Below are 11460 nucleotides of genomic sequence, written 5' to 3' on the forward strand. Positions count from 1 at the left end.
GAACAGTGGCCAATTGCTAGCCTTTTAAAAATGAAGCAGTAAATCTAATTCCCAGCGCATTCAACATGAATAAGTGAGACCCCAGTGGTAGACCATTGCCATTTAGGACCTCTGGTACTACAACAAAAGATGCAGTGCCCCTCAAGTGTTTAATTCAACCAGTGTGTTAGTACCACAGTTAAAGTGTAGAACACTAGCAGACACATGTCCAAGAGTCAAGTATGTGCAGGTCATAATGACCACAAAAAGAGGAGAATATATTAAACATGTTTTTTTAAAAAAAGTATAAAATGTCTGATCTTGCTACCATAGTATATCCAATTTGAAGTTCATGCCAATTTCAGTAATATAATAGGAAGAAAAGAATAAATAAATATTTTGCTTTATATATTCATATATATTTGAGACACCATGCCATATTTGAATTGTATATAATATGCAAATAAGATTAACTCTGATCATTATGCATAACATTATCTACCATCTGATAGTTTGTAAAGAGCAATAGACTATCAAAAGACAAGTGAATATGATCAGTATGATAGAGATATTTTTATATCTGCATCAAGTCATGTCTATTGTACTTACTCATGACACATGTTGATTCTTTTGTAGGATAGAATGAAACATGAGATATTGATCCTATGGTGAGATCCCAAGTGGCTGAGAAGCCACACTTAAAAGTATATTGACTACTTTCAGCAGGCATTTCCCATCCTGCGCAGATCTTCCCAGCACCCTTTATTTGGTGCTCCCTTCTATACCTGAGCTGCCTTTACCCCTATAGTGGGCAGCGGGCCTCTAAGCCATGGAGTGAACAACCTGGTATTTATCACAGCTGTTCTTGGGTGTTAGTATCCTATTTTGTTACTTTATGTTACCCAGATGAATGCAATCTTTCTATGTCTGTCTCTCTCTTTCTGACTCATTTAGCTTAGCATAATATTTTCCATGTAGTACCACTTGAATGTAAATTTTATGACTTCATTTTTTCTAACTGCTACGTAGTACTCCATTGTGTAGATGTACCAAAGTTTCTTTAACCAGTCATCTGTTCTCGGGCACTCAGGTTTTTCCCATGTTCTAGCTATTGTAAACAGTGCTGCAATGAACAAACAAGTGCAGATGTCACTTCGACTATACTTTTTGATTGCCACCCAATGTCTCTTCTGCAGACCATGGCACCCAAAGGGAGAGATAGAACAAAAGGGAGTACCCTGCCACAGAGGCAGGGTGGGATAGGGGATGGGGGGGTGGGAGGGGTACTGGGATTGATGGGGGTGGGGAATGGGCACTGGTGGTGAGATGGGTACTCGATCATTGTATAACTGAAACCCAAGCACAACAACTTGTAAGTCTACAACTGTACCTCCTGGTGTTTCACTAATAAAACAAAACAAAACAATAAAAAGGAATAAACTTAAATTTCCATCAAGAAATGGATTTTAAAAATTCATACAGTAAAATAATATATACTGCAGACAAAAAGTATGGTTTATTTTCATATATTGACAAAAATTGTGAAAAGATCATGTTACGTGAAAAAAGAATAAAGTCTAATATTAATGCAACTGGAAAATTGGAAATAAAGCTATTGATTGCTTATGAATATAAAAACTTGGTAAAACTATAAAAATGAACTTGAGAATGAACTATATCAGTGTTGCTAAGCCATTTTCTTACTATGGTTCCCTTTAAACTTTGTTTACATTCAGTGCCCAACCCCCTCCACACCTTCCCATTTTAGGCTGATACTATAACCTGTGTCTCCCTCTCCCCCATCCAATTTACAATGTTTTTACCTGTGGCTCCTTTAGAGATGTTCCATGACTGAAAAATGCTGCGTTATATTATCTTCAGTGTAAGGTAAAGGTAAAGGTAAAGGCCCTCCCGTTGATCGTCGATTTGCTCGAGCGGGCCCAGTAACGTCTCCATTGGAGACTCTGTTGTTACTGTGTCTGGCATATCGAATACTCTCGGTAGCTTGCCGGGCTCTCCGAGAGGGGCGGAGGAATCGAACTCGGGTCGGCCATGTTGGCCGCTTATAAGGCGAACGCCCTACCCGCTGTGAAAAGTTGCAGGAGAATGCTAAGGAAAGAAGATTTAATTAAACCTTAAATATTTGTTATTTAAAATAAAATGTGAAACAAATATGGCCATATGCTATAAAAAAGTATATTGAATAGAGTTAAATGAAGGGGCATATAAAGATGTCCACAGAAGTACAAAAACCCAAAGAGAAGGGTAGAGTGTTTCTTAACTGCATTTAATTCATTGCTATCTTTGTTTAAAGTAACAGTTATTGGTTACTAAGATGAACTGCAGCTGACAAAGGACAGTCAACAGAAATTGTGATGCTAATAGACCACTGGAGGAGTCTGATTATAAAAGAAAATAAAAAGCACAGGGTGGTCTGCCTTTTTGTCCTATAAACTAGATCAAGAAAATTTGGTAAAGAGTTAGAACCTAAGTGTTGTAGGTTTGTATGGAAAAACTTCCTGCATGTTCATGTACACTAAATGGGATGAAAAAAAAAATCTTTTGAGTTAGATGAAGACTATTACTAAAACTTTAGAAAGGCTTGCAAAGAAGAAATTTAGTAGGACAAGAGTGCTCATGCATCTTTCTCTGTGCAGCATTTGTCAGGAATGTTGTTGAATAGAAGACATAAATGTTACAAACAAGTCAAGATCATGCGAACTATGAATATGGAACGGTAGGGTGTTTGCCTTGCACGCAGCCAACACGGCCAACCCGAGTTCGATTCCTCCGCCCCTCTCGGAGAGCCCGGCAAGCTACCGAGAGTATCTCGCCCCCCTTCCCCCCCCCCCCCCCCGCAGAGCCTGCCAAGCTCCCCGTGACGTATTCAATATGCCAAACACAGTAACAACAAAGTCTCCAATGGAGACGTTACTGGGCCTGCTCGAGCAAATCAATGATCAACGGGAGGGCCTTTACTTACTTACTTACTTACTCACAAAAATGAGGCAAAAAAATAGAAAAAGGAAATCAGCGGAAAGTTATAAATGGTCAGAGAAGAATTACATGAGACAAAATAGATGAATATAGCTTCTAGAAGAATTAAAAGACAATATAATATATTCAGGATGAATATTTTAGTTGTCAAAATAAAAAAAAGAGTGATTAGCATTACTTCCAATTTGATTTCTAGTTTATCTTCATCGAGGCTCCCGCATGGCAGAGCCTGGCAAGCTCCCCGTGGCATATTCAAAAACAGTAACAAGTCTCACAATGGAGACATTACTGGTTACTGATGCCCGCTCAAGCAAATCAATGAACAATGGGATGACAGTGCAGTGCTACAGTGCTTCATCAAGGCTATGCCCTCTTATCTAACTCACTGTCTTCAGTTTATAACCAGCAGTTTTCTTTGCAGTGAACTCTACTGATGATTCTATTTCAAAAGATACTCCTATTCCCTGTACATTATTTGTTATTTCCATTATCTCTTGGCATAATATGTTTTTTACTTCATCTGCATTCTTCACAGTATGTAAAGTAACATAAAAATTCTAATGGTTAAAGACTATGTTTTATTCACAGATCTGTTTAAAAAACCCAGTACATTTCCTGGTACATAGTAGGTTCTTCAGAGATTCTTTAAAAATGAATAAATATATAAATTACCCACAGATATTACCTATATAGCAGAATCTCTTCATCGCGTTCAGCAACATCCTGTCTTTTGATTTGCAAACTGACTAACTTATTTTCCCTGTGTTCATCTCTAAAGGAAAGACTGATTCTTCCTTCCTTATATTGAAATATGTGGCTGGATAGATCTCAATTATTATACTGTTTCAACACTAATGGCTTTGACAAAATACGAAGTATTTCTAAATACTTAGAAAATTAAATTAATAAGTCTTTGTTTCCTGAATAAGAAATGTACCAAACAGAGAGTAGGTAACATATATGTTTTTTTTTAAGAATGTCTTTTGTTTACTACCTTATTGCTATTTCAGAATGGATCACAACTGCAAAAATATGAAACGCTTTTTGCTTTAAGTGAAGCAAAAGTGGAAACATTCTTGGAGGCAACCTGTAACAAGGAAAATTTTCACTTCACTTTGAAATGCTAATATGCAAAACTTGGCAAATAATCAGACATGCGGTCATAGGTTTAGATGTTTATCCAAAATTGCCTCCTGAACATTCAGAAATTTTCTAATTGCTAATTGCCAATCAAGAACAGTTTCGTGAGACTTGATTCCTACCTGGATCCCACAAATGTTAAATCCAAAGATGCAAAACAGTCTCATTTTGGGTCTGAGAGAAGTCTTTAACTGTTGTTTTGAAAAGTGTGTTTTAAATGCAAAAAAATGTGTTCAATATTATTGGAAATAATTTTCTAGCAAATGATGGCTTCATGTTGGTTTAGCAATATTCATATATAAAACATAAGAATAAAAATTTTAAAGGTTTTTCCAAAAATAAATTCCAAATTTCTGTGTCCAAAGTAAATGGTTTAAAACTACAGTATTTATTACCTAATGAAGTAGATGCTATATGATCAAATAGCAAAAAATAGTGGGCATGTATTCTGGAAAGACAAATAAAAATAGTATCAAGTATATAACTTTTATCAATAAATTTTATAGAAAAGGAAAGACTTAAAAAGGCTGAGTAAAAACTAAGATGAGTTATTAGTTTTAATTATGTTATTGTGGTGGAGTCAGGCTTCTGATTTAAAACATTTACTCTTTTGTCTGATTATGCTATTAAATTATCCAGTGGAAAGCTAAAAGTTTGTGAATATTATTGGATATTTCTCTCAGTTACATTATGTTATAAAGGAGTAGGAAGATTTCAACAGTAAGGATATGTGATCAGTTAACTTTGAGCTATTCAAAGAAACAATAAACAGGGTAGGCCTATTTTAATCAAGTAAGTCTGAACATAATGACTCTAACATATAAGAGAATCTCCAGATATTCAACATGATATATTTTTTTATTTCACAGTGGCAAGGAAATGAATCCATTAATAATAGTGTGATCTTTGAAGACTTACTAAAGCTTCAGAGGCAAGGTTTATGATTCACAAGGCAATCTTGTGCCATAAGATTCATTACCAAATGCCTTATTTATCTGTGTGGAGTGCTTTATAATGCACCCAAAACCAGAAACTTCACTGCAGCCTTGTGAAATCTGAGTATGCTCAGAGAGGCACCCCCCAGAGGCTTGACCATAATAAACTCTGTTATAAATATATGTGACTTTGAAGTCTTGGATTTTGTGATAATTTATTATGCACAATAAAAATGACAACGAATTATGGATTATGATGCAATGATTAGATTAGTCACACAAATTTGATGTCTTACTTGTTTTAACAACAATGTTTTGAACATAAATTTTCCAAGACAACGGTTGGCTTACAAGTACATACATAAGATTTCCAGTATGAAGAAAATATGAAACTGGAAAGAATAGCATTTTCTACCAGAATCCCAAACCTAACAATGCCTTTCCTTTTCTGTACTTCAGAGCTGTCTCACATTCCTTTGTCTTTGCTTCTTGTTTTTCCACAACCCCTTTAAAGTAAACCTCCACAAATACTTTAGTGTAAATGATTAATATAGTTTTAGGAGGCCCTATCAGGAGGCTTTACAACTAGGGCACAAATACAGAACTTTCCTTCATGTAAGGTAACTTTTTTCTATAAATAACTTTTAGAAACCCAATATACAAGTCAAGCTAGAATCAATTAAAATGAATAATATGCTCAAAACACCTTGGGAGAATGACCCTAATTCAAAGAACTGTAAACTTGAGAATAAAACATTGTGTGAGCTCGTTTCAATTAAATTATCTCAGGTGAGTGTACAGCTTCCCACAAAGTTCTCATGCTTCCTAGTTAATTACTATTTATTTCAGGGATTGGGATTGAATATTCTGGGCTCTCATTCAATACCTTTCTTTTCTGTTTTTGGGTGGATTCTAAAGCACTCCACATAGCTAAATAGGGCATTTGGTAATGAATCTTATGTCACAAGGAGAGGAGATTCTCTTTATTACAGTATGCTGTGAAGTTACTCGATGTTAGTGAAAGAAATACAGATTTATTTCTTCTGAGGAAACCACTCCTGGATAAAAACAATATATTTGTATTTATATTTTATCAATTTTATTCTGATTGCATTGCAAGAGTTAAAATTGAGAGATAGATAACCTCGGAGAAAGCCCAGTTGAGATACATTTCAATTATCCTTTAAAAAATACGGCAAATTTTGCAAAATGAAACCAACAGCATTAAGGATGGGCAAAAGTATGCAACACATATAATTGAAAAATCACAAGAGATCAGACTAATTGTATGAAATTAATTAGCTAAGGAAAGTAATAGAGAGTTAACGTTAAAGTGGTGTTCTGCTATCTCTTGAGAACAAATGAATAAACAAAGACAAAAAACTCACTTTGTGATTTAAAAAAATGTATTTGTGGAACTTCCATATTTTCCTGCTAGAGTATTAGAAATATGAATCTAAAATGCATGCATCACAGCAAATAAGAAAAAAAATTGAAAATCAACAGAATTTTGGACAAAAAATGAAAGGATTTGATTGAATTGACCAAGTTATATGAGAAAGTAAATGAGAAGGCCGGAATTCAGCATTTGGTGAATGAATTGAGGAAGAGATGTCAGCTGCAGATGTGAAGGATAAAAGACAAAGGAACAAAGAACAAAAATGGGGGCTGGCTAATCAAAAAGTAGTGAGGAGATAGTGTTTTATAAGAAAAAGAAAAAGTCACTTTTAATGCAGACTGAATTAGAATGTGGGGCATATTTGCACATTTGTTATTAAAAACGGTGTTATAACAAATGTGATGTCCTCTCTGACCATTAACTCTTGTCTATGTGACAGAGTTACTTCTGACTAATAATGTATTTTTTTTCTTTATAAACATTCAGTCTCCTTTCCGGTTACTTGAGATTATGTTAATGAGGTATTTTTCTTTTTTTTTCTTTAGTTTTTGAAGTAAACCAAGGACTGGAGAGTTAGCATAATGGGGAAAGCATTTGTCTTGCATGTAACCAACCCATGTCAGATCCTTGGCACCCCATATGGTTTCCTAAACCCACAAGAGGTGATCTCTGAGTTCAGAGCCAGGAGTAAGCCCTAAGCACTACCAGCTGTGACACAAAAACCAAAAATCAATCAATCAATCATTCAGTTCCAAGTTGCTGATAAAACTAATCAAAGTTATCTTTCATGGGTTTTCACTGGAAGAGAACTGTCTAATTTGAGAGAGAGAGTGAGTTTTCTCCCAGAAGGAAGCATAATAGGACACTTGTCATAACCATGCCGCTGGACTCCTTGCCAGGCTGTTTCACTCAGGGCGTCCGGTGGGGGAGGGAGTGAGACCCTTTATCTTCCTGAGGGACCTAGGCCTGGCAGCCGAAAACCTCCAGAAGTCAACTGCCACCATGCTCATGATTGCTCTCCACATGCTCAGGCGGAGCCTCACCCCAAAGTGAATCTATTCCTGGACTGCATGGTCGTGAGACACTTCATACCACACATGCTACCCATATTCCAAGACATCCGCAGCATATTTTATGGGGTTCAAAGTAGGAGGTAACCAATCTTAGAGGGAAATATATATTTTTTCAAATACACACACATACATATGTCTTATAGAAGGGCTTAATGGCCCTTGGGTGAAATATAACAATCTTCACCCTCTTTCCTCTAAGGATACTTTTTTGGTAGCATTTTCAGCTGTTTTTCATAACAAGTAATACTAAATATACTATTTAGGTTCTGTTTTGGGCCAGGGATTGGGATTCAGGATGGAAATATCTGAAATATGGTGGTGGGATGGTATAATGGTGATGGGGTTGGTGTTTGAATATTAAATGTCACAAAATATTGTGAACTACTTTATAAAATAAAGAACTATGAAATAATTTAAACTTCAACAGAAAGGCAAGATATTTATTTTGAAGGCATTCCAGATGGAAAAATGAAAAAGAAAATTCAGAGAGAGAGAGAGAGAGAGAGACAGACAGAGACAGAGACAGAGAGACAGAGAGAGATGAGATGAGTTTCAATGATCTTTGGAAGAAAAAGGTTTGATTACGTCAGTCTGGTGTAATAAAATACTAAAGATAGAGGATTTTAACTACCCGCTTTTAAAAAACAACAACAAAAACAAAATAATTAAGTTCTCACAGTTCTAGAATCTGGAAAACCCAAAAGTAATATTCTGCTAAATCAATCACTGGCAAAAAACCCAATCCGGGTTTGGAGCAATAGCACAGCAGGTAGGGAGCTTGCACACGGTGGACCCGGATTCGATTCCCAGCATCCCATATGGTCCCCTGAGTAAAAGGAGTGATCCCTGAATGCAGACCCAGGAGTAACTTCTGAGCATCGCTGGGTGTGACCCAAAAAGAAAAAAATAACCCAAACCCTGTTCTGTAGGCACTTTTCTACTTATGTTCTCCCAGGCACTTTTCCAGTATAAGGGAAAGAGAAATCAAAACCTATGATTGTGTGTGTGTGTGTGTGTGTGTGTGTGTGCATGTGTATTTTTGTGTATGTGTGTATCTTAACGCAGACAAATAAATGGCAGAGCTGAAGGTCAGTAAGTTCTCAGGAAGAAATAAAAACCAACATGTAATTTGATTAAGCTTCTCTTTCTCTAGCCCTAGTCAAAAAGGATGAAGGTCAGACCCGTAAGTGGACAGAGAATATTTAAATAAGACTCGAACTGGTGCCAACACAGTCTAGCGAATGCTGGCCCTGCAGAGTGGACAAGCTCTCATCAGAACAACATACTGTGATAAGAAAATCAAGATGGGCCATCAAAATTTCAGTCCTTACTCTTGATCATGGAATCTTATTTGCATAGAAAGTACAACGTGGGAACAGATTGGGAGTTAATCTATACAACCAACTTTGCAAAGTGGTTCTTGGGGTGGGTGGGGAAAAGAGAGAGAAGATTCCTGCATCTTGACTTGGAATGTGTAATTCTTTTCTCTTACTTTATAAGTGAATCTTATTATCTCTCCTCTTGACAACCCTGAGTTCTTCTTGAACGTGCTTCCTTCTTTTTTTTCTTATAAAATCTAAATAAAGCTGTTGTACTTCATATTTATCTCCTGAAACTATTTTTAGAAAGAGAAAGTGACAGACCTATAAAGAACTTAGTTAAACTTTAAGTTCTTTTCCTACAAGAGCACTTTTTTTTGATCCAGCCTGAGTTCTACTGCTCTCAGAGAATCAGATGGCAGGGATACATTCCTAAGATATTCAGATAAAGTGGGACCTACATACAGTTTGGTTAATGTCCTGTGAAGTTAGTTGGTGAGACCTAAAGTTTTTACTGTGCAAATGGTCATAGGAGATTTTTATCAGTCCCAAAATTTCCAGGCACTTCTAAGATCTCTGATACAGATAGAGAGAAAAATGAAAGGACTAGACTCAAATTATGACGCAACCACCACTCTTCTCAGTTCAGCAGCATAAGAGACTTAAGTTAGTTTTTCTTATAAAGGCACTAATCCTACTACAGAGGCGCCATATCCATTACCTTATCTAAACCAAATTATCTCTTCAAGGACCTTCTTCCAATACATCTGAATTAGGTATATTTTAATACTTAAATTTATACATCCAGACAATAGAGGGCATAAACATTATATAAGAAAAGTAAACTTCAGAAATATTGAGACAGCTTCTGGTTGGAGAGTATCATTTTTGTATGAAATTTGGAAGCAGTAATTTTTTTTTACTTTTTTTGGGGGGGTTTCACACCTGGCAATGCTTAGGGGTTACTCCTGGCTCTGCACTCAGGAATTACTCCTGGCAGTGCTCAGGGTACCATACGCGATGCTGGGAATTGAACCCAGGTCAGTCATGTGGAAGGCAAATGCCCTACCCGCTGTGCTATCACTCCAGTCCCTGGAAAAAATGATTTTTAATTCACATTTTAGTTTATTACAAATTTTTGAGAATTTGTAAAAGTTAATGGAGCATTTGGGGGAACTGGAGTGCAAAAAAAGAATGTGATGTTTAAGCTAAGAGTCCTTTATGGCAGATCATTCCTGAATCAATTGAAGATCTATGAGTTACTTTTTTGTAGGGAAAAATCTCATGATGGTCTTTAAGGGTTTTGAAGATTAGTTGGTAAAACAGGCAGATTCTCAGTTCTAAACAACAGTAGAACATGAGAAAAAGTACTTTACAAACTCGCCTTCAAAGCATATTCTGCATTTTTTCTTTGTCCTTTGCCTTTGATCTGTTACCTTTAAAACACGATATGAAAGAGGTCCACTTGGATCCCTGAAGCAATGCTTGGAGAAAACCTACTTGAAGATATTATGTTGGGATTCCAGTAAAGAGAAACAATATTTAATTTGCTAAACCTTTATGAGTACAGATTTACTAGTGTTTTTTTTGGGGGGGTGGGTTCTTGTTTTGTTTTGTTGTTTTATTTGTAACTTCTAAATACATGTACAATATTTTATAAAATATTGCTAAATCCTTATAAATGTTCTTACAACTTTGTACTATACTCAATGCACATAGTACTTTTTCAGTTGTCTCTACAGGAATATAATTACTATATAACCATAAACAGGCTTTTTGAACTAAACCTGGCAGTTTCAGGGCTAACTCCTGATTTTGCACTTAGGAATAACTCCTGGCAGTGCTCAGAGAATCATATGGGATGCCGGGTACTGAACCCAGGTCAGCCACATACAAAGCAAGTGCTTTATTCTCTGTACTATCACTCTGGTTTAAGATTTACTAATTTTTACTAAACACGTTTTTTAATTAATTGGACAGAGGGATGGCACAGTTGGTAATGTGGTTGTACTGTACAAGGTTGACCGGGGTTTGAAACTCAGAATACCCTGAGCCTCACCCTAAGCGATCCCTAAGCTTAAAGCCAGGAGCAAACTCTAAGCACTGCTGAATGTGGTCCGCACAAACGAAAAACAAACAAAGGATAGTCTTTACTGTCTCCCTCTACTTTTTTATTTACTTGAATAGTTATATTTTATATGGAAAATAGGTTATGAAATTTGAAAACAAATTCAGAAACAAAAACAAGTCACTTAGTGCTAAGTTTAAGTTTCTTCATTCTTCAACTGTTAAAATGTAGAGACGTTGTTAGATGATATCTTACATTACACTGCTTAGGAGTATAGGTTTAATTGGAATTAAGGTGTAAAGAAAGCAGATATTTGCAGGGAGGATGCCAAATCCATCATTTCATGAGTTCAAAATATATTAGTTTTCATAATAATCGCAAACATTGAAAAGGTGTAAGAAAAAGATATATTATTAAGTGGGAAGTTTGCAAGACATGCCACTCACAAGCGGCTCTCCAGCACGGAGATGGACCTATTTCGGAGACCAACAAGCTTTAGGCAGAAATGTGAATGGGTTATACATTGAACTATGGCACCGTGGGCCCCCGG

This window comes from Sorex fumeus, unplaced genomic scaffold, assembly GCF_029834395.1.
Source record: "Sorex fumeus unplaced genomic scaffold, SorFum_2.1 ptg000009l, whole genome shotgun sequence".
Taxonomy (NCBI): domain Eukaryota; kingdom Metazoa; phylum Chordata; class Mammalia; order Eulipotyphla; family Soricidae; genus Sorex; species Sorex fumeus.